This window comes from Oncorhynchus clarkii, unplaced genomic scaffold (assembly GCF_045791955.1).
Source record: "Oncorhynchus clarkii lewisi isolate Uvic-CL-2024 unplaced genomic scaffold, UVic_Ocla_1.0 unplaced_contig_6887_pilon_pilon, whole genome shotgun sequence".
NCBI classification, from domain to species: Eukaryota; Metazoa; Chordata; class Actinopteri; order Salmoniformes; family Salmonidae; genus Oncorhynchus; species Oncorhynchus clarkii.
In genome coordinates this window covers 1-23,041 of record NW_027259808.1, presented here as the reverse complement: position 1 = coordinate 23,041, position 23,041 = coordinate 1, and the positions used below count along the sequence as shown (strand labels likewise).

The following is a 23,041-nucleotide window of genomic DNA, read 5'->3' as shown; positions in this document are numbered from 1 at the left end:
AATGTAAGCCAGGGCGGGATCAGCCAGCGGCGGCTTCCCACATTCATATACAGTCTGGAAGCGGAGGGGTGAACTATTAATACAATGTACTTTTTATATACACCACTCCATTGAAACTACAATGAAATGATACCAGCAATTCTTAAAACAGGTACGGACAGGGATCGAAAACATGAACTTCAGTTTTTGAAAATGATGCCATAAAAGTTGGCAACCATGCCACTTCTGTTCTATAAATGTACTAACAGGGATTGAACGCATATTCTTCAGATTACAAGACCAAATGATTTTGCACATCTCTGTTTCCTGCTTAGAATTTCAACATTCTGGAAAGTAGAAGTTGGGTCTTTGCAAAAAAACATGGAGAAGCTGGGGATTGAACCCAGGACCGCATACATGCAAAGCATGCGCTCTACCACTGAGCTACAACCCCTTTCTGTAAAAGAAAAATGTTTTACTTATTTTTTTAAATGTCACTTTTATTTAACCGGGTAAGCCAGTTAAGGACAAGTTCTCATACACCACTGCGACCTGGCCAAGATAAAGCAAAGCAGTGCAACACAAACAACAACACAGAGTTACACATGGAACAAACAAGCGCACAGTCAATAACAAAATAGAAGGGGGGGGGGGGAATAAAAAAAGGCAATAAATAGGCCATAGTAGCGAAGTAATCACAATTTAGCAAATGAACACTGGAGTGATAGATGAGCAGATGATGATGTGCAAGTAGAAATACTGGTGTGCAAAAGTGCAGAAAGTAAATAAAAACCATATGGGGATGAGGTCGGTAGATTGGGTGGGCTATTTACAGATGGGCAATGTACAGCTGCAGCGATCGGTTAGCTGCTCAGATAGCTGATGTTTAAAGTTAGCAGTGTTGCCAACTCCTCAGTAAGGAAAGTAGCTAGTGTCCTAAAAGACGCTAGAAGTCGCTAGACTATTGCATAATTTGCCATGATCATGTAATTGTGATGGACGCGGTTGGAGAGAGGAATAACTCCGTGGGAGAGACAAGAAGTGAGTAAAACACACCCTAAATATATTTAGAACTACAAATGAACTTTCTTCTGTCGATTCTTGTTTTTTTTTATGTCACAATTCCAACCCTCCTCCTTTATCCGGGCTTGGGACCAGCAAAAGTGGCCCAAAAGAGACACTCTGGCGGAGCAACTTAGTTTTTAATTGTATTTTTTTGTTTTTCAGTTTAGTTTTCTTAATTTGGTTTGGTTTTTAACCTTATGGTCCACTTAGGAGCCTACGACAAGTCACAGTAAAACATTAACATTTTTAACCATAACATAAAAATAAACAATTCTATACAATCTACATTAACAATCTAAATGGACCAAAAAGAGACAATAGAAAAAACTTTCAATGGCAATGTGAGAAAATGATGGTAACTAGTCTGGCCCTAATTCAGGTTAATTGTGTGTTTTTTTTTTTTATGTAAGCCAGGGCGGGATCAGCCAGCGGCGGCTTCCCACATTCATATACAGTCTGGAAGCGGAGGGGTGAACTATTAATACAATGTACTTTTTATATACACCACTCCATTGAAACTACAATGAAATGATACCAGCAATTCTTAAAACAGGTACGGACAGGGATCGAAAACATGAACTTCAGTTTTTGAAAATTATGCCATAAAAGTTGGCAACCATGCCACTTCTGTTCTATAAATGTACTAACAGGGATTGAACGCATATTCTTCAGATTACAAGACCAAATGATTTTGCACATCTCTGTTTCCTGCTTAGAATTTCAACATTCTGGAAAGTAGAAGTTGGGTCTTTGCAAAAAAACATGGAGAAGCTGGGGATTGAACCCAGGACCTCATACATGCAAAGCATGCGCTCTACCACTGAGCTACAACCCCTTTCTGCAAAAGAAAAATGTTTTGTTTATTTTTTAAAATGTCACCTTTATTTAACCAGGTAAGCCAGTTAAGGACAAGTTCTCATACACCACTGCGACCTGGCCAAGATAAAGCAAAGCAGTGCAACACAAACAACAACACAGAGTTACACATGGAACAAACAAGCGCACAGTCAATAACAAAATAGAAGGGGGGGGGGGGAATAAAAAAAAAGGCAATAAATAGGCCATAGTAGCGAAGTAATCACAATTTAGCAAATGAACACTGGAGTGATAGATGAGCAGATGATGATGTGCAAGTAGAAATACTGGTGTGCAAAAGTGCAGAAAGTAAATAAAAACCATATGGGGATGAGGTCGGTAGATTGGGTGGGCTATTTACAGATGGGCAATGTACAGCTGCAGCGATCGGTTAGCTGCTCAGATAGCTGATGTTTAAAGTTAGCAGTGTTGCCAACTCCTCAGTAAGGAAAGTAGCTATTGGCTGTCCTAAGACGCTAGAAGTCGCTAAATGACGTCATCACCTAATTTGCATAATTTGCCATGATCATGTAATTGTGATGGACGCGGTTGGAGAGAGGAATAACTCCGTGGGAGAGACAAGAAGTGAGTAAAACACACCCTAAATATATTTAGAACTACAAATGAACTTTCTTCTGTCGATTCTTGTTTTTTTTTATGTCACAATTCCAACCCTCCTCCTTTATCCGGGCTTGGGACCAGCAAAAGTGGCCCAAAAGAGACACTCTGGCGGAGCAACTTAGTTTTTAATTGTATTTTTTTGTTTTTCAGTTTAGTTTTCTTAATTTGGTTTGGTTTTTAACCTTATGGTCCACTTAGGAGCCTACGACAAGTCACAGTAATAACATTAACATTTTTAACCATAACATAAAAATAAATAATTCTATACAATCTACATTAACAATCTAAATGGACCAAAAAGAGACAATAGAAAAAACTTTCAATGGCAATGTGAGAAAATGATGGTAACTAGTCTGGCCCTAATTCAGGTTAATTGTGTGTTTTTTTTTTTTTATGTAAGCCAGGGCGGGATCAGCCAGCGGCGGCTTCCCACATTCATATACAGTCTGGAAGCGGAGGGGTGAACTATTAATACAATGTACTTTTTATATACACCACTCCATTGAAACTACAATGAAATGATACCAGCAATTCTTAAAACAGGTACGGACAGGGATCGAAAACATGAACTTCAGTTTTTGAAAATTATGCCATAAAAGTTGGCAACCATGCCACTTCTGTTCTATAAATGTACTAACAGGGATTGAACGCATATTCTTCAGATTACAAGACCAAATGATTTTGCACATCTCTGTTTCCTGCTTAGAATTTCAACATTCTGGAAAGTAGAAGTTGGGTCTTTGCAAAAAAACATGGAGAAGCTGGGGATTGAACCCAGGACCTCATACATGCAAAGCATGCGCTCTACCACTGAGCTACAACCCCTTTCTGCAAAAGAAAAATGTTTTGCTTATTTTTTTAAATGTCACCTTTATTTAACCAGGTAAGCCAGTTAAGGACAAGTTCTCATACACCACTGCGACCTGGCCAAGATAAAGCAAAGCAGTGCAACACAAACAACAACACAGAGTTACACATGGAACAAACAAGCGCACAGTCAATAACAAAATAGAAGGGGGGGGGGAAATAAAAAAAAAGGCAATAAATAGGCCATAGTAGCGAAGTAATCACAATTTAGCAAATGAACACTGGAGTGATAGATGAGCAGATGATGATGTGCAAGTAGAAATACTGGTGTGCAAAAGTGCAGAAAGTAAATAAAAACCATATGGGGATGAGGTCGGTAGATTGGGTGGGCTATTTACAGATGGGCAATGTACAGCTGCAGCGATCGGTTAGCTGCTCAGATAGCTGATGTTTAAAGTTAGCAGTGTTGCCAACTCCTCAGTAAGGAAAGTAGCTAGTAAGGAAAGTAGCTATTGGCACACGCGGTTGGAGAGAGGAATAACTCCGTGGGAAGACCACACCCTAAATATATTTAGAACTACAAATGAACTTTCTTCTGTCGATTCTTGTTTTTTTTTATGTCACAATTCCAACCCTCCTCCTTTATCCGGGCTTGGGACCAGCAAAAGTGGCCCAAAAGAGACACTCTGGCGGAGCAACTTAGTTTTTAATTGTATTTTTTTGTTTTTCAGTTTAGTTTTCTTAATTTGGTTTGGTTTTTAACCTTATGGTCCACTTAGGAGCCTACGACAAGTCACAGTAAAACATTAACATTTTTAACCATAACATAAAAATAAACAATTCTATACAATCTACATTAACAATCTAAATGGACCAAAAAGAGACAATAGAAAAAACTTTCAATGGCAATGTGAGAAAATGATGGTAACTAGTCTGGCCCTAATTCAGGTTAATTGTGTGTTTTTTTTTTTTATGTAAGCCAGGGCGGGATCAGCCAGCGGCGGCTTCCCACATTCATATACAGTCTGGAAGCGGAGGGGTGAACTATTAATACAATGTACTTTTTATATACACCACTCCATTGAAACTACAATGAAATGATACCAGCAATTCTTAAAACAGGTACGGACAGGGATCGAAAACATGAACTTCAGTTTTTGAAAATTATGCCATAAAAGTTGGCAACCATGCCACTTCTGTTCTATAAATGTACTAACAGGGATTGAACGCATATTCTTCAGATTACAAGACCAAATGATTTTGCACATCTCTGTTTCCTGCTTAGAATTTCAACATTCTGGAAAGTAGAAGTTGGGTCTTTGCAAAAAAACATGGAGAAGCTGGGGATTGAACCCAGGACCGCATACATGCAAAGCATGCGCTCTACCACTGAGCTACAACCCCTTTCTGCAAAAGAAAAATGTTTTGCTTATTTTTTAAAATGTCACCTTTATTTAACCAGGTAAGGCAGTTAAGGACAAGTTCTCATACACCACTGCGACCTGGCCAAGATAAAGCAAAGCAGTGCAACACAAACAACAACACAGAGTTACACATGGAACAAACAAGCGCACAGTCAATAACAAAATAGAAGGGGGGGGGGGGGGAAATAAAAAAAAAGGCAATAAATAGGCCATAGTAGCGAAGTAATCACAATTTAGCAAATGAACACTGGAGTGATAGATGAGCAGATGATGATGTGCAAGTAGAAATACTGGTGTGCAAAAGTGCAGAAAGTAAATAAAAACCATATGGGGATGAGGTCGGTAGATTGGGTGGGCTATTTACAGATGGGCAATGTACAGCTGCAGCGATCGGTTAGCTGCTCAGATAGCTGATGTTTAAAGTTAGCAGTGTTGCCAACTCCTCAGTAAGGAAAGTAGCTATTGGCTGTCCTAAAAGACGCTAGAAGTCGCTAAATGACGTCATCACCTAATTTGCATAATTTGCCATGATCATGTAATTGTGATGGACGCGGTTGGAGAGAGGAATAACTCCGTGGGAGAGACAAGAAGTGAGTAAAACACACCCTAAATATATTTAGAACTACAAATGAACTTTCTTCTGTCGATTCTTGTTTTTTTTTATGTCACAATTCCAACCCTCCTCCTTTATCCGGGCTTGGGACCAGCAAAAGTGGCCCAAAAGAGACACTCTGGCGGAGCAACTTAGTTTTTAATTGTATTTTTTTGTTTTTCAGTTTAGTTTTCTTAATTTGGTTTGGTTTTTAACCTTATGGTCCACTTAGGAGCCTACGACAAGTAAAACATTAACATTTTTAACCATAACATTACAAAATATATATATATATATATACAATCTACATTAACAATCTAAATGGACCAAAAAGAGACAATAGAAAAAACTTTCAATGGCAATGTGAGAAAATGATGGTAACTAGTCTGGCCCTAATTCAGGTTAATTGTGTGTTTTTTTTTTTAAATGTAAGCCAGGGCGGGATCAGCCAGCGGCGGCTTCCCACATTCATATACAGTCTGGAAGCGGAGGGGTGAACTATTAATACAATGTACTTTTTATATACACCACTCCATTGAAACTACAATGAAATGATACCAGCAATTCTTAAAACAGGTACGGACAGGGATCGAAAACATGAACTTCAGTTTTTGAAAATTATGCCATAAAAGTTGGCAACCATGCCACTTCTGTTCTATAAATGTACTAACAGGGATTGAACGCATATTCTTCAGATTACAAGACCAAATGATTTTGCACATCTCTGTTTCCTGCTTAGAATTTCAACATTCTGGAAAGTAGAAGTTGGGTCTTTGCAAAAAAACATGGAGAAGCTGGGGATTGAACCCAGGACCTCATACATGCAAAGCATGCGCTCTACCACTGAGCTACAACCCCTTTCTGCAAAAGAAAAATGTTTTGTTTATTTTTTTAAATGTCACCTTTATTTAACCAGGTAAGGCAGTTAAGGACAAGTTCTCATACACCACTGCGACCTGGCCAAGATAAAGCAAAGCAGTGCAACACAAACAACAACACAGAGTTACACATGGAACAAACAAGCGCACAGTCAATAACAAAATAGAAGGGGGGGGGGGGGGGGAAATAAAAAAAAAGGCAATAAATAGGCCATAGTAGCGAAGTAATCACAATTTAGCAAATGAACACTGGAGTGATAGATGAGCAGATGATGATGTGCAAGTAGAAATACTGGTGTGCAAAAGTGCAGAAAGTAAATAAAAACCATATGGGGATGAGGTCGGTAGATTGGGTGGGCTATTTACAGATGGGCAATGTACAGCTGCAGCGATCGGTTAGCTGCTCAGATAGCTGATGTTTAAAGTTAGCAGTGTTGCCAACTCCTCAGTAAGGAAAGTAGCTATTGGCTGTCCTAAAAGACGCTAGAAGTCGCTAAATGACGTCATCACCTAATTTGCATAATTTGCCATGATCATGTAATTGTGATGGACGCGGTTGGAGAGAGGAATAACTCCGTGGGAGAGACAAGAAGTGAGTAAAACACACCCTAAATATATTTAGAACTACAAATGAACTTTCTTCTGTCGATTCTTGTTTTTTTTTATGTCACAATTCCAACCCTCCTCCTTTATCCGGGCTTGGGACCAGCAAAAGTGGCCCAAAAGAGACACTCTGGCGGAGCAACTTAGTTTTTAATTGTATTTTTTTGTTTTTCAGTTTAGTTTTCTTAATTTGGTTTGGTTTTTAACCTTATGGTCCACTTAGGAGCCTACGACAAGTCACAGTAAAACATTAACATTTTTAACCATAACATAAAAATAAACAATTCTATACAATCTACATTAACAATCTAAATGGACCAAAAAGAGACAATAGAAAAAACTTTCAATGGCAATGTGAGAAAATGATGGTAACTAGTCTGGCCCTAATTCAGGTTAATTGTGTGTTTTTTTTTTTAATGTAAGCCAGGGCGGGATCAGCCAGCGGCGGCTTCCCACATTCATATACAGTCTGGAAGCGGAGGGGTGAACTATTAATACAATGTACTTTTTATATACACCACTCCATTGAAACTACAATGAAATGATACCAGCAATTCTTAAAACAGGTACGGACAGGGATCGAAAACATGAACTTCAGTTTTTGAAAATTATGCCATAAAAGTTGGCAACCATGCCACTTCTGTTCTATAAATGTACTAACAGGGATTGAACGCATATTCTTCAGATTACAAGACCAAATGATTTTGCACATCTCTGTTTCCTGCTTAGAATTTCAACATTCTGGAAAGTAGAAGTTGGGTCTTTGCAAAAAAACATGGAGAAGCTGGGGATTGAACCCAGGACCGCATACATGCAAAGCATGCGCTCTACCACTGAGCTACAACCCCTTTCTGCAAAAGAAAAATGTTTTGCTTATTTTTTTAAATGTCACCTTTATTTAACCAGGTAAGGCAGTTAAGGACAAGTTCTCATACACCACTGCGACCTGGCCAAGATAAAGCAAAGCAGTGCAACACAAACAACAACACAGAGTTACACATGGAACAAACAAGCGCACAGTCAATAACAAAATAGAAGGGGGGGGGGGGGGGGATAAAAAAAAAGGCAATAAATAGGCCATAGTAGCGAAGTAATCACAATTTAGCAAATGAACACTGGAGTGATAGATGAGCAGATGATGATGTGCAAGTAGAAATACTGGTGTGCAAAAGTGCAGAAAGTAAATAAAAACCATATGGGGATGAGGTCGGTAGATTGGGTGGGCTATTTACAGATGGGCAATGTACAGCTGCAGCGATCGGTTAGCTGCTCAGATAGCTGATGTTTAAAGTTAGCAGTGTTGCCAACTCCTCAGTAAGGAAAGTAGCTATTGGCTGTCCTAAAAGACGCTAGAAGTCGCTAAATGACGTCATCACCTAATTTGCATAATTTGCCATGATCATGTAATTGTGATGGACGCGGTTGGAGAGAGGAATAACTCCGTGGGAGAGACAAGAAGTGAGTAAAACACACCCTAAATATATTTAGAACTACAAATGAACTTTCTTCTGTCGATTCTTGTTTTTTTTTATGTCACAATTCCAACCCTCCTCCTTTATCCGGGCTTGGGACCAGCAAAAGTGGCCCAAAAGAGACACTCTGGCGGAGCAACTTAGTTTTTAATTGTATTTTTTTGTTTTTCAGTTTAGTTTTCTTAATTTGGTTTGGTTTTTAACCTTATGGTCCACTTAGGAGCCTACGACAAGTAAAACATTAACATTTTTAACCATAACATTACAAAAAAAAAAAATATATATATATATATATACAATCTACATTAACAATCTAAATGGACCAAAAAGAGACAATAGAAAAAACTTTCAATGGCAATGTGAGAAAATGATGGTAACTAGTCTGGCCCTAATTCAGGTTAATTGTGTGTTTTTTTTTTTATGTAAGCCAGGGCGGGATCAGCCAGCGGCGGCTTCCCACATTCATATACAGTCTGGAAGCGGAGGGGTGAACTATTAATACAATGTACTTTTTATATACACCACTCCATTGAAACTACAATGAAATGATACCAGCAATTCTTAAAACAGGTACGGACAGGGATCGAAAACATGAACTTCAGTTTTTGAAAATGATGCCATAAAAGTTGGCAACCATGCCACTTCTGTTCTATAAATGTACTAACAGGGATTGAACGCATATTCTTCAGATTACAAGACCAAATGATTTTGCACATCTCTGTTTCCTGCTTAGAATTTCAACATTCTGGAAAGTAGAAGTTGGGTCTTTGCAAAAGAACATGGAGAAGCTGGGGATTGAACCCAGGACCTCATACATGCAAAGCATGCGCTCTACCACTGAGCTACATCCCCTTTCTGTAGAAGGAAAACCTTTTACTTATTTTTTAAAATGTCACCTTTATTTAACCGGGTAAGGCAGTTAAGGACAAGTTCTCATACACCACTGCGACCTGGCCAAGATAAAGCAAAGCAGTGCAACACAAACAACAACACAGAGTTACACATGGAACAAACAAGCGCACAGTCAATAACAAAATAGAAGGGGGGGGGGGGGGGGGGGGAATAAAAAAAAAGGCAATAAATAGGCCATAGTAGCGAAGTAATCACAATTTAGCAAATGAACACTGGAGTGATAGATGAGCAGATGATGATGTGCAAGTAGAAATACTGGTGTGCAAAAGTGCAGAAAGTAAATAAAAACCATATGGGGATGAGGTCGGTAGATTGGGTGGGCTATTTACAGATGGGCAATGTACAGCTGCAGCGATCGGTTAGCTGCTCAGATAGCTGATGTTTAAAGTTAGCAGTGTTGCCAACTCCTCAGTAAGGAAAGTAGCTATTGGCTGTCCTAAAAGACGCTAGAAGTCGCTAAATGACGTCATCACCTAATTTGCATAATTTGCCATGATCATGTAATTGTGATGGACGCGGTTGGAGAGAGGAATAACTCCGTGGGAGAGACAAGAAGTGAGTAAAACACACCCTAAATATATTTAGAACTACAAATGAACTTTCTTCTGTCGATTCTTGTTTTTTTTTATGTCACAATTCCAACCCTCCTCCTTTATCCGGGCTTGGGACCAGCAAAAGTGACCCAAAAGAGACACTCTGGCGGAGCAACTTAGTTTTTAATTGTATTTTTTTGTTTTTCAGTTTAGTTTTCTTAATTTGGTTTGGTTTTTAACCTTATGGTCCACTTAGGAGCCTACGACAAGTAAAACATTAACATTTTTACCCATAACATTACAAAAAAAAAAATATATATATATATATATATATATATATATATATATACAATCTACATTAACAATCTAAATGGACCAAAAAGAGACAATAGAAAAAACTTTCAATGGCAATGTGAGAAAATGATGGTAACTAGTCTGGCCCTAATTCAGGTTAATTGTGTGTTTTTTTTTTTAAATGTAAGCCAGGGCGGGATCAGCCAGCGGCGGCTTCCCACATTCATATACAGTCTGGAAGCGGAGGGGTGAACTATTAATACAATGTACTTTTTATATACACCACTCCATTGAAACTACAATGAAATGATACCAGCAATTCTTAAAACAGGTACGGACAGGGATCGAAAACATGAACTTCAGTTTTTGAAAATGATGCCATAAAAGTTGGCAACCATGCCACTTCTGTTCTATAAATGTACTAACAGGGATTGAACGCATATTCTTCAGATTACAAGACCAAATGATTTTGCACATCTCTGTTTCCTGCTTAGAATTTCAACATTCTGGAAAGTAGAAGTTGGGTCTTTGCAAAAGAACATGGAGAAGCTGGGGATTGAACCCAGGACCTCATACATGCAAAGCATGCGCTCTACCACTGAGCTACATCCCCTTTCTGTAGAAGGAAAACCTTTTACTTATTTTTTAAAATGTCACCTTTATTTAACCGGGTAAGGCAGTTAAGGACAAGTTCTCATACACCACTGCGACCTGGCCAAGATAAAGCAAAGCAGTGCAACACAAACAACAACACAGAGTTACACATGGAACAAACAAGCGCACAGTCAATAACAAAATAGAAGGGGGGGGGGGGGAAATAAAAAAAAAGGCAATAAATAGGCCATAGTAGCGAAGTAATCACAATTTAGCAAATGAACACTGGAGTGATAGATGAGCAGATGATGATGTGCAAGTAGAAATACTGGTGTGCAAAAGTGCAGAAAGTAAATAAAAACCATATGGGGATGAGGTCGGTAGATTGGGTGGGCTATTTACAGATGGGCAATGTACAGCTGCAGCGATCGGTTAGCTGCTCAGATAGCTGATGTTTAAAGTTAGCAGTGTTGCCAACTCCTCAGTAAGGAAAGTAGCTATTGGCTGTCCTAAAAGACGCTAGAAGTCGCTAAATGACGTCATCACCTAATTTGCATAATTTGCCATGATCATGTAATTGTGATGGACGCGGTTGGAGAGAGGAATAACTCCGTGGGAGAGACAAGAAGTGAGTAAAACACACCCTAAATATATTTAGAACTACAAATGAACTTTCTTCTGTCGATTCTTGTTTTTTTTTATGTCACAATTCCAACCCTCCTCCTTTATCCGGGCTTGGGACCAGCAAAAGTGACCCAAAAGAGACACTCTGGCGGAGCAACTTAGTTTTTAATTGTATTTTTTTGTTTTTCAGTTTAGTTTTCTTAATTTGGTTTGGTTTTTAACCTTATGGTCCACTTAGGAGCCTACGACAAGTAAAACATTAACATTTTTAACCATAACATTACAAAAAAAAAAAATATATATATATATATATATATATATATATATATATATATATATATATACAATCTACATTAACAATCTAAATGGACCAAAAAGAGACAATAGAAAAAACTTTCAATGGCAATGTGAGAAAATGATGGTAACTATTAATGTAAGCCAGGGCGGGATCAGCCAGCGGCGGCTTCCCACATTCATATACAGTCTGGAAGCGGAGGGGTGAACTATTAATACAATGTACTTTTTATATACACCACTCCATTGAAACTACAATGAAATGATACCAGCAATTCTTAAAACAGGTACGGACAGGGATCGAAAACATGAACTTCAGTTTTTGAAAATGATGCCATAAAAGTTGGCAACCATGCCACTTCTGTTCTATAAATGTACTAACAGGGATTGAACGCATATTCTTCAGATTACAAGACCAAATGATTTTGCACATCTCTGTTTCCTGCTTAGAATTTCAACATTCTGGAAAGTAGAAGTTGGGTCTTTGCAAAAGAACATGGAGAAGCTGGGGATTGAACCCAGGACCTCATACATGCAAAGCATGCGCTCTACCACTGAGCTACATCCCCTTTCTGTAGAACGAAAACCTTTTACTTATTTTTTTAAATGTCACCTTTATTTAACCGGGTAAGGCAGTTAAGGACAAGTTCTCATACACCACTGTGACCTGGCCAAGATAAAGCAAAGCAGTGCAACACAAACAACAACACAGAGTTACACATGGAACAAACAAGCGCACAGTCAATAACAAAATAGAAGGGGGGGGGGGGGAATAAAAAAAAAGGCAATAAATAGGCCATAGTAGCGAAGTAATCACAATTTAGCAAATGAACACTGGAGTGATAGATGAGCAGATGATGATGTGCAAGTAGAAATACTGGTGTGCAAAAGTGCAGAAAGTAAATAAAAACCATATGGGGATGAGGTCGGTAGATTGGGTGGGCTATTTACAGATGGGCAATGTACAGCTGCAGCGATCGGTTAGCTGCTCAGATAGCTGATGTTTAAAGTTAGCAGTGTTGCCAACTCCTCAGTAAGGAAAGTAGCTATTGGCTGTCCTAAAAGACGCTAGAAGTCGCTAAATGACGTCATCACCTAATTTGCATAATTTGCCATGATCATGTAATTGTGATGGACGCGGTTGGAGAGAGGAATAACTCCGTGGGAGAGACAAGAAGTGAGTAAAACACACCCTAAATATATTTAGAACTACAAATGAACTTTCTTCTGTCGATTCTTGTTTTTTTTTATGTCACAATTCCAACCCTCCTCCTTTATCCGGGCTTGGGACCAGCAAAAGTGGCCCAAAAGAGACACTCTGGCGGAGCAACTTAGTTTTTAATTGTATTTTTTTGTTTTTCAGTTTAGTTTTCTTAATTTGGTTTGGTTTTTAACCTTATGGTCCACTTAGGAGCCTACGACAAGTAAAACATTAACATTTTTAACCATAACATTACAAAAAAAAAAAATATAAATATATATATATATAATATATATATATATATATATATATATATATATATATATATACAATCTACATTAACAATCTAAATGGACCAAAAAGAGACAATAGAAAAAACTTTCAATGGCAATGTGAGAAAATGATGGTAACTATTAATGTAAGCCAGGGCGGGATCAGCCAGCGGCGGCTTCCCACATTCATATACAGTCTGGAAGCGGAGGGGTGAACTATTAATACAATGTACTTTTTATATACACCACTCCATTGAAACTACAATGAAATGATACCAGCAATTCTTAAAACAGGTACGGACAGGGATCGAAAACATGAACTTCAGTTTTTGAAAATGATGCCATAAAAGTTGGCAACCATGCCACTTCTGTTCTATAAATGTACTAACAGGGATTGAACGCATATTCTTCAGATTACAAGACCAAATGATTTTGCACATCTCTGTTTCCTGCTTAGAATTTCAACATTCTGGAAAGTAGAAGTTGGGTCTTTGCAAAAAAACATGGAGAAGCTGAGGATTGAACCCAGGACCTCATACATGCAAAGCATGCGCTCTACCACTGAGCTACAACCCCTTTCTGCAAAAGAAAAATGTTTTGCTTATTTTTTAAAATGTCACCTTTATTTAACCAGGTAAGGCAGTTAAGGACAAGTTCTCATACACCACTGCGACCTGGCCAAGATAAAGCAAAGCAGTGCAACACAAACAACAACACAGAGTTACACATGGAACAAACAAGCGCACAGTCAATAACAAAATAGAAGGGGGGGGGGGGGGGGGGGAAAAAAAAAAAAGGCAATAAATAGGCCATAGTAGCGAAGTAATCACAATTTAGCAAATGAACACTGGAGTGATAGATGAGCAGATGATGATGTGCAAGTAGAAATACTGGTGTGCAAAAGTGCAGAAAGTAAATAAAAACCATATGGGGATGAGGTCGGTAGATTGGGTGGGCTATTTACAGATGGGCAATGTACAGCTGCAGCGATCGGTTAGCTGCTCAGATAGCTGATGTTTAAAGTTAGCAGTGTTGCCAACTCCTCAGTAAGGAAAGTAGCTATTGGCTGTCCTAAAAGACGCTAGAAGTCGCTAAATGACGTCATCACCTAATTTGCATAATTTGCCATGATCATGTAATTGTGATGGACGCGGTTGGAGAGAGGAATAACTCCGTGGGAGAGACAAGAAGTGAGTAAAACACACCCTAAATATATTTAGAACTACAAATGAACTTTCTTCTGTCGATTCTTGTTTTTTTTTATGTCACAATTCCAACCCTCCTCCTTTATCCGGGCTTGGGACCAGCAAAAGTGGCCCAAAAGAGACACTCTGGCGGAGCAACTTAGTTTTTAATTGTATTTTTTTGTTTTTCAGTTTAGTTTTCTTAATTTGGTTTGGTTTTTAACCTTATGGTCCACTTAGGAGCCTACGACAAGTCACAGTAAAACATTAACATTTTTAACCATAACATAAAAATAAACAATTCTATACAATCTACATTAACAATCTAAATGGACCAAAAAGAGACAATAGAAAAAACTTTCAATGGCAATGTGAGAAAATGATGGTAACTATTAATGTAAGCCAGGGCGGGATCAGCCAGCGGCGGCTTCCCACATTCATATACAGTCTGGAAGCGGAGGGGTGAACTATTAATACAATGTACTTTTTATATACACCACTCCATTGAAACTACAATGAAATGATACCAGCAATTCTTAAAACAGGTACGGACAGGGATCGAAAACATGAACTTCAGTTTTTGAAAATGATGCCATAAAAGTTGGCAACCATATAAATGTACTAACAGGGATTGAACGCATATTCTTCAGATTACAAGACCAAATGATTTTGCACATCTCTGTTTCCTGCTTAGAATTTCAACATTCTGGAAAGTAGAAGTTGGGTCTTTGCAAAAAAACATGGAGAAGCTGGGGATTGAACCCAGGACCTCATACATGCAAAGCATGCGCTCTACCACTGAGCTACAACCCCTTTCTGCAAAAGAAAAATGTTTTGTTTATTTTTTTAAATGTCACCTTTATTTAACCAGGTAAGGCAGTTAAGGACAAGTTCTCATACACCACTGCGACCTGGCCAAGATAAAGCAAAGCAGTGCAACACAAACAACAACACAGAGTTACACATGGAACAAACAAGCGCACAGTCAATAACAAAATAGAAGGGGGGGGGGGGGAATAAAAAAAAAGGCAATAAATAGGCCATAGTAGCGAAGTAATCACAATTTAGCAAATGAACACTGGAGTGATAGATGAGCAGATGATGATGTGCAAGTAGAAATACTGGTGTGCAAAAGTGCAGAAAGTAAATAAAAACCATATGGGGATGAGGTCGGTAGATTGGGTGGGCTATTTACAGATGGGCAATGTACAGCTGCAGCGATCGGTTAGCTGCTCAGATAGCTGATGTTTAAAGTTAGCAGTGTTGCCAACTCCTCAGTAAGGAAAGTAGCTATTGGCTGTCCTAAAAGACGCTAGAAGTCGCTAAATGACGTCATCACCTAATTTGCATAATTTGCCATGATCATGTAATTGTGATGGACGCGGTTGGAGAGAGGAATAACTCCGTGGGAGAGACAAGAAGTGAGTAAAACACACCCTAAATATATTTAGAACTACAAATGAACTTTCTTCTGTCGATTCTTGTTTTTTTTTATGTCACAATTCCAACCCTCCTCCTTTATCCGGGCTTGGGACCAGCAAAAGTGGCCCAAAAGAGACACTCTGGCGGAGCAACTTAGTTTTTAATTGTATTTTTTTGTTTTTCAGTTTAGTTTTCTTAATTTGGTTTGGTTTTTAACCTTATGGTCCACTTAGGAGCCTACGACAAGTCACAGTAAAACATTAACATTTTTAACCATAACATAAAAATAAACAATTCTATACAATCTACATTAACAATCTAAATGGACCAAAAAGAGACAATAGAAAAAACTTTCAATGGCAATGTGAGAAAATGATGGTAACTAGTCTGGCCCTAATTCAGGTTAATTGTGTGTTTTTTTTTTTAATGTAAGCCAGGGCGGGATCAGCCAGCGGCGGCTTCCCACATTCATATACAGTCTGGAAGCGGAGGGGTGAACTATTAATACAATGTACTTTTTATATACACCACTCCATTGAAACTACAATGAAATGATACCAGCAATTCTTAAAACAGGTACGGACAGGGATCGAAAACATGAACTTCAGTTTTTGAAAATTATGCCATAAAAGTTGGCAACCATGCCACTTCTGTTCTATAAATGTACTAACAGGGATTGAACGCATATTCTTCAGATTACAAGACCAAATGATTTTGCACATCTCTGTTTCCTGCTTAGAATTTCAACATTCTGGAAAGTAGAAGTTGGGTCTTTGCAAAAAAACATGGAGAAGCTGGGGATTGAACCCAGGACCGCATACATGCAAAGCATGCGCTCTACCACTGAGCTACAACCCCTTTCTGCAAAATAAAAATGTTTTGCTTATTTTTTTAAATGTCACCTTTATTTAACCAGGTAAGGCAGTTAAGGACAAGTTCTCATACACCACTGCGACCTGGCCAAGATAAAGCAAAGCAGTGCAACACAAACAACAACACAGAGTTACACATGGAACAAACAAGCGCACAGTCAATAACAAAATAGAAGGGGGGGGGGGAAATAAAAAAAAAGGCAATAAATAGGCCATAGTAGCGAAGTAATCACAATTTAGCAAATGAACACTGGAGTGATAGATGAGCAGATGATGATGTGCAAGTAGAAATACTGGTGTGCAAAAGTGCAGAAAGTAAATAAAAACCATATGGGGATGAGGTCGGTAGATTGGGTGGGCTATTTACAGATGGGCAATGTACAGCTGCAGCGATCAGTTAGCTGCTCAGATAGCTGATGTTTAAAGTTAGCAGTGTTGCCAACTCCTCAGTAAGGAAAGTAGCTATTGGCTGTCCTAAAAGACGCTAGAAGTCGCTAAATGACGTCATCACCTAATTTGCATAATTTGCCATGATCATGTAATTGTGATGGACGCGGTTGGAGAGAGGAATAACTCCGTGGGAGAGACAAGAAGTGAGTAAAACACACCCTAAATATATTTAGAACTACAAATGAACTTTCTTCTGTCGATTCTTGTTTTTTTTTATGTCACAATTCCAACCCTCCTCCTTTATCCGGGCTTGGGACCAGCAAAAGTGGCCCAAAAGAGACACTCTGGCGGAGCAACTTAGTTTTTAATTGTATTTTTTTGTTTTTCAGTTTAGTTTTCTTAATTTGGTTTGGTTTTTAACCTTATGGTCCACTTAGGAGCCTACGACAAGTCACAGTAAAACATTAACATTTTTAACCATAACATAAAAATAAACAATTCTATACAATCTACATTAACAATCTAAATGGACCAAAAAGAGACAATAGAAAAAACTTTCAATGGCAATGTGAGAAAATGATGGTAACTAGTCTGGCCCTAATTCAGGTTAATTGTGTGTTTTTTTTTTTTATGTAAGCCAGGGCGGGATCAGCCAGCGGCGGCTTCCCACATTCATATACAGTCTGGAAGCGGAGGGGTGAACTATTAATACAATGTACTTTTTATATACACCACTCCATTGAAACTACAATGAAATGATACCAGCAATTCTTAAAACAGGTACGGACAGGGATCGAAAACATGAACTTCAGTTTTTGAAAATTATGCCATAAAAGTTGGCAACCATGCCACTTCTGTTCTATAAATGTACTAACAGGGATTGAACGCATATTCTTCAGATTACAAGACCAAATGATTTTGCACATCTCTGTTTCCTGCTTAGAATTTCAACATTCTGGAAAGTAGAAGTTGGGTCTTTGCAAAAAAACATGGAGAAGCTGGGGATTGAACCCAGGACCGCATACATGCAAAGCATGCGCTCTACCACTGAGCTACAACCCCTTTCTGCAAAAGAAAAATGTTTTGCTTATTTTTTTAAATGTCACCTTTATTTAACCAGGTAAGGCAGTTAAGGACAAGTTCTCATACACCACTGCGACCTGGCCAAGATAAAGCAAAGCAGTGCAACACAAACAACAACACAGAGTTACACATGGAACAAACAAGCGCACAGTCAATAACAAAATAGAAGGGGGGGGGGGGAAATAAAAAAAAAGGCAATAAATAGGCCATAGTAGCGAAGTAATCACAATTTAGCAAATGAACACTGGAGTGATAGATGAGCAGATGATGATGTGCAAGTAGAAATACTGGTGTGCAAAAGTGCAGAAAGTAAATAAAAACCATATGGGGATGAGGTCGGTAGATTGGGTGGGCTATTTACAGATGGGCAATGTACAGCTGCAGCGATCGGTTAGCTGCTCAGATAGCTGATGTTTAAAGTTAGCAGTGTTGCCAACTCCTCAGTAAGGAAAGTAGCTATTGGCACACCCTAAATATATTTAGAACTACAAATGAACTTTCTTCTGTCGATTCTTGTTTTTTTTTATGTCACAATTCCAACCCTCCTCCTTTATCCGGGCTTGGGACCAGCAAAAGTGGCCCAAAAGAGACACTCTGGCGGAGCAACTTAGTTTTTAATTGTATTTTTTTGTTTTTCAGTTTAGTTTTCTTAATTTGGTTTGGTTTTTAACCTTATGGTCCACTTAGGAGCCTACGACAAGTCACAGTAAAACATTAACATTTTTAACCATAACATAAAAATAAACAATTCTATACAATCTACATTAACAATCTAAATGGACCAAAAAGAGACAATAGAAAAAACTTTCAATGGCAATGTGAGAAAATGATGGTAACTAGTCTGGCCCTAATTCAGGTTAATTGTGTGTTTTTTTTTTTAATGTAAGCCAGGGCGGGATCAGCCAGCGGCGGCTTCCCACATTCATATACAGTCTGGAAGCGGAGGGGTGAACTATTAATACAATGTACTTTTTATATACACCACTCCATTGAAACTACAATGAAATGATACCAGCAATTCTTAAAACAGGTACGGACAGGGATCGAAAACATGAACTTCAGTTTTTGAAAATTATGCCATAAAAGTTGGCAACCATGCCACTTCTGTTCTATAAATGTACTAACAGGGATTGAACGCATATTCTTCAGATTACAAGACCAAATGATTTTGCACATCTCTGTTTCCTGCTTAGAATTTCAACATTCTGGAAAGTAGAAGTTGGGTCTTTGCAAAAAAACATGGAGAAGCTGGGGATTGAACCCAGGACCGCATACATGCAAAGCATGCGCTCTACCACTGAGCTACAACCCCTTTCTGCAAAAGAAAAATGTTTTGCTTATTTTTTTAAATGTCACCTTTATTTAACCAGGTAAGGCAGTTAAGGACAAGTTCTCATACACCACTGCGACCTGGCCAAGATAAAGCAAAGCAGTGCAACACAAACAACAACACAGAGTTACACATGGAACAAACAAGCGCACAGTCAATAACAAAATAGAAGGGGGGGGGGGGGAATAAAAAAAAAGGCAATAAATAGGCCATAGTAGCGAAGTAATCACAATTTAGCAAATGAACACTGGAGTGATAGATGAGCAGATGATGATGTGCAAGTAGAAATACTGGTGTGCAAAAGTGCAGAAAGTAAATAAAAACCATATGGGGATGAGGTCGGTAGATTGGGTGGGCTATTTACAGATGGGCAATGTACAGCTGCAGCGATCGGTTAGCTGCTCAGATAGCTGATGTTTAAAGTTAGCAGTGTTGCCAACTCCTCAGTAAGGAAAGTAGCTATTGGCTGTCCTAAAAGACGCTAGAAGTCGCTAAATGACGTCATCACCTAATTTGCATAATTTGCCATGATCATGTAATTGTGATGGACGCGGTTGGAGAGAGGAATAACTCCGTGGGAGAGACAAGAAGTGAGTAAAACACACCCTAAATATATTTAGAACTACAAATGAACTTTCTTCTGTCGATTCTTGTTTTTTTTTATGTCACAATTCCAACCCTCCTCCTTTATCCGGGCTTGGGACCAGCAAAAGTGGCCCAAAAGAGACACTCTGGCGGAGCAACTTAGTTTTTAATTGTATTTTTTTGTTTTTCAGTTTAGTTTTCTTAATTTGGTTTGGTTTTTAACCTTATGGTCCACTTAGGAGCCTACGACAAGTCACAGTAAAACATTAACATTTTTAACCATAACATAAAAATAAACAATTCTATACAATCTACATTAACAATCTAAATGGACCAAAAAGAGACAATAGAAAAAACTTTCAATGGCAATGTGAGAAAATGATGGTAACTAGTCTGGCCCTAATTCAGGTTAATTGTGTGTTTTTTTTTTTAATGTAAGCCAGGGCGGGATCAGCCAGCGGCGGCTTCCCACATTCATATACAGTCTGGAAGCGGAGGGGTGAACTATTAATACAATGTACTTTTTATATACACCACTCCATTGAAACTACAATGAAATGATACCAGCAATTCTTAAAACAGGTACGGACAGGGATCGAAAACATGAACTTCAGTTTTTGAAAATTATGCCATAAAAGTTGGCAACCATGCCACTTCTGTTCTATAAATGTACTAACAGGGATTGAACGCATATTCTTCAGATTACAAGACCAAATGATTTTGCACATCTCTGTTTCCTGCTTAGAATTTCAACATTCTGGAAAGTAGAAGTTGGGTCTTTGCAAAAAAACATGGAGAAGCTGGGGATTGAACCCAGGACCTCATACATGCAAAGCATGCGCTCTACCACTGAGCTACAACCCCTTTCTGCAAAAGAAAAATGTTTTGTTATTTTTTAAAATGTCACCTTTATTTAACCAGGTAAGGCAGTTAAGGACAAGTTCTCATACACCACTGCGACCTGGCCAAGATAAAGCAAAGCAGTGCAACACAAACAACAACACAGAGTTACACATGGAACAAACAAGCGCACAGTCAATAACAAAATAGAAGGGGGGGGGGGGGGGAATAAAAAAAAAAGGCAATAAATAGGCCATAGTAGCGAAGTAATCACAATTTAGCAAATGAACACTGGAGTGATAGATGAGCAGATGATGATGTGCAAGTAGAAATACTGGTGTGCAAAAGTGCAGAAAGTAAATAAAAACCATATGGGGATGAGGTCGGTAGATTGGGTGGGCTATTTACAGATGGGCAATGTACAGCTGCAGCGATCAGTTAGCTGCTCAGATAGCTGATGTTTAAAGTTAGCAGTGTTGCCAACTCCTCAGTAAGGAAAGTAGCTATTGGCTGTCCTAAAAGACGCTAGAAGTCGCTAAATGACGTCATCACCTAATTTGCATAATTTGCCATGATCATGTAATTGTGATGGACGCGGTTGGAGAGAGGAATAACTCCGTGGGAGAGACAAGAAGTGAGTAAAACACACCCTAAATATATTTAGAACTACAAATGAACTTTCTTCTGTCGATTCTTGTTTTTTTTTATGTCACAATTCCAACCCTCCTCCTTTATCCGGACTTGGGACCAGCAAAAGTGGCCCAAAAGAGACACTCTGGCGGAGCAACTTAGTTTTTAATTGTATTTTTTTGTTTTTCAGTTTAGTTTTCTTAATTTGGTTTGGTTTTTAACCTTATGGTCCACTTAGGAGCCTACGACAAGTCACAGTAAAACATTAACATTTTTAACCATAACATAAAAATAAACAATTCTATACAATCTACATTAACAATCTAAATGGACCAAAAAGAGACAATAGAAAAAACTTTCAATGGCAATGTGAGAAAATGATGGTAACTAGTCTGGCCCTAATTCAGGTTAATTGTGTGTTTTTTTTTTTAATGTAAGCCAGGGCGGGATCAGCCAGCGGCGGCTTCCCACATTCATATACAGTCTGGAAGCGGAGGGGTGAACTATTAATACAATGTACTTTTTATATACACCACTCCATTGAAACTACAATGAAATGATACCAGCAATTCTTAAAACAGGTACGGACAGGGATCGAAAACATGAACTTCAGTTTTTGAAAATTATGCCATAAAAGTTGGCAACCATGCCACTTCTGTTCTATAAATGTACTAACAGGGATTGAACGCATATTCTTCAGATTACAAGACCAAATGATTTTGCACATCTCTGTTTCCTGCTTAGAATTTCAACATTCTGGAAAGTAGAAGTTGGGTCTTTGCAAAAAAACATGGAGAAGCTGGGGATTGAACCCAGGACCTCATACATGCAAAGCATGCGCTCTACCACTGAGCTACAACCCCTTTCTGCAAAAGAAAAATGTTTTGTTTATTTTTTTAAATGTCACCTTTATTTAACCAGGTAAGCCAGTTAAGGACAAGTTCTCATACACCACTGCGACCTGGCCAAGATAAAGCAAAGCAGTGCAACACAAACAACAACACAGAGTTACACATGGAACAAACAAGCGCACAGTCAATAACAAAATAGAAGGGGGGGGGGGGGAAATAAAAAAAAAGGCAATAAATAGGCCATAGTAGCGAAGTAATCACAATTTAGCAAATGAACACTGGAGTGATAGATGAGCAGATGATGATGTGCAAGTAGAAATACTGGTGTGCAAAAGTGCAGAAAGTAAATAAAAACCATATGGGGATGAGGTCGGTAGATTGGGTGGGCTATTTACAGATGGGCAATGTACAGCTGCAGCGATCAGTTAGCTGCTCAGATAGCTGATGTTTAAAGTTAGCAGTGTTGCCAACTCCTCAGTAAGGAAAGTAGCTATTGGCTGTCCTAAAAGACGCTAGAAGTCGCTAAATGACGTCATCACCTAATTTGCATAATTTGCCATGATCATGTAATTGTGATGGACGCGGTTGGAGAGAGGAATAACTCCGTGGGAGAGACAAGAAGTGAGTAAAACACACCCTAAATATATTTAGAACTACAAATGAACTTTCTTCTGTCGATTCTTGTTTTTTTTTATGTCACAATTCCAACCCTCCTCCTTTATCCGGACTTGGGACCAGCAAAAGTGGCCCAAAAGAGACACTCTGGCGGAGCAACTTAGTTTTTAATTGTATTTTTTTGTTTTTCAGTTTAGTTTTCTTAATTTGGTTTGGTTT

General features: G+C 38.6%; 16 non-coding genes across 16 annotated transcripts; all 16 read right to left on the bottom strand.

Annotated features, from left to right (window-relative positions):
* Positions 1-361: 361 nt before the first annotated feature.
* Positions 362-433, bottom strand: trnaa-ugc (transfer RNA alanine (anticodon UGC)). Its single transcript has one exon. It is a non-coding gene; the product is annotated as a tRNA-Ala (tRNA).
* Positions 434-1,807: 1,374 nt separating this feature from the next.
* trnaa-ugc (transfer RNA alanine (anticodon UGC)) lies at positions 1,808-1,879 on the bottom strand. The gene has a single exon. It is a non-coding gene; the product is annotated as a tRNA-Ala (tRNA).
* A 1,394-nt stretch (positions 1,880-3,273) lies between these two features.
* trnaa-ugc (transfer RNA alanine (anticodon UGC)) lies at positions 3,274-3,345 on the bottom strand. Its single transcript has one exon. It is a non-coding gene; the product is annotated as a tRNA-Ala (tRNA).
* A 1,314-nt stretch (positions 3,346-4,659) lies between these two features.
* trnaa-ugc (transfer RNA alanine (anticodon UGC)) lies at positions 4,660-4,731 on the bottom strand. The gene has a single exon. It is a non-coding gene; the product is annotated as a tRNA-Ala (tRNA).
* Positions 4,732-6,129: 1,398 nt separating this feature from the next.
* On the bottom strand, positions 6,130-6,201 carry trnaa-ugc (transfer RNA alanine (anticodon UGC)). The gene has a single exon. It is a non-coding gene; the product is annotated as a tRNA-Ala (tRNA).
* A 1,399-nt stretch (positions 6,202-7,600) lies between these two features.
* trnaa-ugc (transfer RNA alanine (anticodon UGC)) lies at positions 7,601-7,672 on the bottom strand. The gene has a single exon. It is a non-coding gene; the product is annotated as a tRNA-Ala (tRNA).
* A 1,404-nt stretch (positions 7,673-9,076) lies between these two features.
* Positions 9,077-9,148, bottom strand: trnaa-ugc (transfer RNA alanine (anticodon UGC)). Its single transcript has one exon. It is a non-coding gene; the product is annotated as a tRNA-Ala (tRNA).
* A 1,428-nt stretch (positions 9,149-10,576) lies between these two features.
* On the bottom strand, positions 10,577-10,648 carry trnaa-ugc (transfer RNA alanine (anticodon UGC)). Its single transcript has one exon. It is a non-coding gene; the product is annotated as a tRNA-Ala (tRNA).
* A 1,396-nt stretch (positions 10,649-12,044) lies between these two features.
* trnaa-ugc (transfer RNA alanine (anticodon UGC)) lies at positions 12,045-12,116 on the bottom strand. The gene has a single exon. It is a non-coding gene; the product is annotated as a tRNA-Ala (tRNA).
* A 1,408-nt stretch (positions 12,117-13,524) lies between these two features.
* On the bottom strand, positions 13,525-13,596 carry trnaa-ugc (transfer RNA alanine (anticodon UGC)). Its single transcript has one exon. It is a non-coding gene; the product is annotated as a tRNA-Ala (tRNA).
* A 1,349-nt stretch (positions 13,597-14,945) lies between these two features.
* trnaa-ugc (transfer RNA alanine (anticodon UGC)) lies at positions 14,946-15,017 on the bottom strand. Its single transcript has one exon. It is a non-coding gene; the product is annotated as a tRNA-Ala (tRNA).
* Positions 15,018-16,412: 1,395 nt separating this feature from the next.
* trnaa-ugc (transfer RNA alanine (anticodon UGC)) lies at positions 16,413-16,484 on the bottom strand. Its single transcript has one exon. It is a non-coding gene; the product is annotated as a tRNA-Ala (tRNA).
* A 1,394-nt stretch (positions 16,485-17,878) lies between these two features.
* On the bottom strand, positions 17,879-17,950 carry trnaa-ugc (transfer RNA alanine (anticodon UGC)). The gene has a single exon. It is a non-coding gene; the product is annotated as a tRNA-Ala (tRNA).
* A 1,261-nt stretch (positions 17,951-19,211) lies between these two features.
* trnaa-ugc (transfer RNA alanine (anticodon UGC)) lies at positions 19,212-19,283 on the bottom strand. The gene has a single exon. It is a non-coding gene; the product is annotated as a tRNA-Ala (tRNA).
* Positions 19,284-20,678: 1,395 nt separating this feature from the next.
* Positions 20,679-20,750, bottom strand: trnaa-ugc (transfer RNA alanine (anticodon UGC)). Its single transcript has one exon. It is a non-coding gene; the product is annotated as a tRNA-Ala (tRNA).
* A 1,397-nt stretch (positions 20,751-22,147) lies between these two features.
* trnaa-ugc (transfer RNA alanine (anticodon UGC)) lies at positions 22,148-22,219 on the bottom strand. The gene has a single exon. It is a non-coding gene; the product is annotated as a tRNA-Ala (tRNA).
* Positions 22,220-23,041: the final 822 nt, after the last annotated feature.